The sequence below is a fragment of the Mus caroli genome, chromosome 1, assembly GCF_900094665.2.
Source record: "Mus caroli chromosome 1, CAROLI_EIJ_v1.1, whole genome shotgun sequence".
NCBI classification, from domain to species: Eukaryota; Metazoa; Chordata; class Mammalia; order Rodentia; family Muridae; genus Mus; species Mus caroli.
The window spans coordinates 161,251,528-161,253,806 of NC_034570.1; positions in this window are offsets into that span (position 1 = coordinate 161,251,528).

Genomic DNA, 2,279 nt, shown 5'->3' on the forward strand with positions numbered 1-2,279 from the left:
TCTAGTCTTGTTACTCTAGAAAATCCTGCCTAATACAGCTGGTGAGATGGCACAGTGGGTAAATTCTCTCTCTCTCTCTCTCTCTCTCTCTCTCTCTCTCTCTGTCTCTCTCATTCTCTCTCTCTCTCTCTCTCTCTCTCTCTCTCTCCCCTCCCTCCCTCCCTTTCTCCCTTTCCCTCTGTCCATCTTCCCCTCCCCCTCCCGCTCCTCCATCTCTGTCTCTGAAATGTGTCTCATAACCCCAGTGACATAGGAAAAAGCAGAAGATCCTTTAGAAGGCCAGAAGTTTTCTCATCTCAGACGGGCAACAACATGGGGGACTGGAGTTCCAGAAAATCAACAGCTACCAAAGTTGCCTAAGACAAAAGGTCCTTCATTCTTGGTCTCAAGAATTTGAAGAATGGATTTTGCAGACCATGTGTGGAGGTGTTTTGTTTTTTAAAAAAGTTTTGAAAAGGAATTTAAGTTCCTTTTAATAATAATAATAATTTTCTTTAATAAATAAAATGAATTTCTTTAATAAATTTAATATATTAAGTATCAATTATTTCATCCAACAATCATTTTTATAAATTATGAATTTAAATTAATTTAATAAAAAATAATTATTTATGCTTAATAATAAGACATTCCTTTAATAAATAAAAGGAATTTATTTAACAGGAATTATTTTAAAATGAGTTTTTTGGGTTTGTTTTTGTTTGTTTTTCCGAGACAGGGTTTCTCTGTATACCCCTAGCTGTCCTGGAACTCACTCTGTAGACCAGGCTGGCTTCAAACTCAGAAATCCACCTGCCTCTGCCTCCCAAGTGCTGGGATTAAAGGTGTGCACCACCACTGCCCGGCTTAAAACGAGTTTTTAAAAAGGAATTTGTTATAGGGTTATGGGTGAGAACTTAAGAGAAAGAAACCTATAGAGCCCCTGTGTACCAAGAGCAAGCCCCAAGAAGTAAGTTCTCATCAAGGGGTCCTCATCTATGGGCTAATGAGGCTTTCCTGGGTTGAGGCACAGAGGATGAGTTGGTCCCCCATGAGATATCCATGTACTTCAGTTTTGATCATATTCTCACAAATGGCCAGAGAGTTTTGTAAAAGGAGAAGAAAGATAACAAGAAGCCAGACGCAATCACAGCTCCTTTAGCATTCTTGACCTCAGACCACAACAGAGCTAAGAACATTTTCAACCATGGACAAGAAGTCAGGACAAGATTGGCCTCTAGCTCACAGAAATCCCCCTGCTGTTGCCACAATTAAAGGCATTTGCCACCATGCCCAGCCCAAAGCTCAATTGTATTCCAGGCTTCTCGCTCTCCCCAAGCCTTCCGTGCCATTACCATGGCCCCTGGCCCTGTGGTGCTGCTTTATGTGAGCAAAGATAGCTTGCATTCTGCACAATCACACTCCCTCTTCAGAAGCCTTCCACAAGTCACACAGTGCTAACCTGTCACTTATAAGGGGGAAGGTCATCTAAGAGTGCTGACATTCTGAGGTCTAGCCTCTCTACACGAACATCTTCCTCAAGAGGAACACTGAAGATGACCATGGGGTTTTGGTATTTTTTCTGAATTTAAAAAAATAGACTGTTGTGGTGGTTTGAATAAAAAATGGCCCTCAAAGGTCTATAGAGAATGGCACTATTAGAAGGTGTGGTCTTGTTGAAGTAAGTATAGTCTTGTTGGAGGAAGGGTGTCGCCTGAGTGGGCTTTGAGATCTCAGATGTTCAAGCCAGACCCAGCGTGGCATTTTTCTTCCTGCAGCTCTAGATATAGAACTCTCAGTTCCTCCAGCATCGTGTCTGCCTGCGTACTACCAGGCTTCCCACCATGGTGGTAATGGACCAAACCTCTGAAACTGTAAGCCATGGTTTTCTTTGTAAGCGTTGATGTGATCATGGTGTCTCTTCACAGCAATAGAAACCCTGAGACTGTTTTGCCACTGTCTACTGCCCTCTGCTGAAACCAAGTGAATACTGCTCCTGTGTGACAAGTGAATAGGGTTCATGGTTGCTGAAGAAAGATCGCGTGGTTTAACATGGGAAACAGACAGCTATTTGTAAGGGGTGGTTCTGATGTTTTGATCCAGAATCTGCATGTGAACACTGAAGGTTCTGTTCCCCAGCCTGTGCTAACTGCATAGGGAACAATGTTCGCCATCAATCAACAGATGGAACAGCATGAAATGTTCAAGTTTCTACAAAGCAAAAGATACAAGTAAAGAGACAAGCGTATAGGATGGGAGGGGGACCTTTGGTAAGTACATACCTAACAGAAATCATGTCT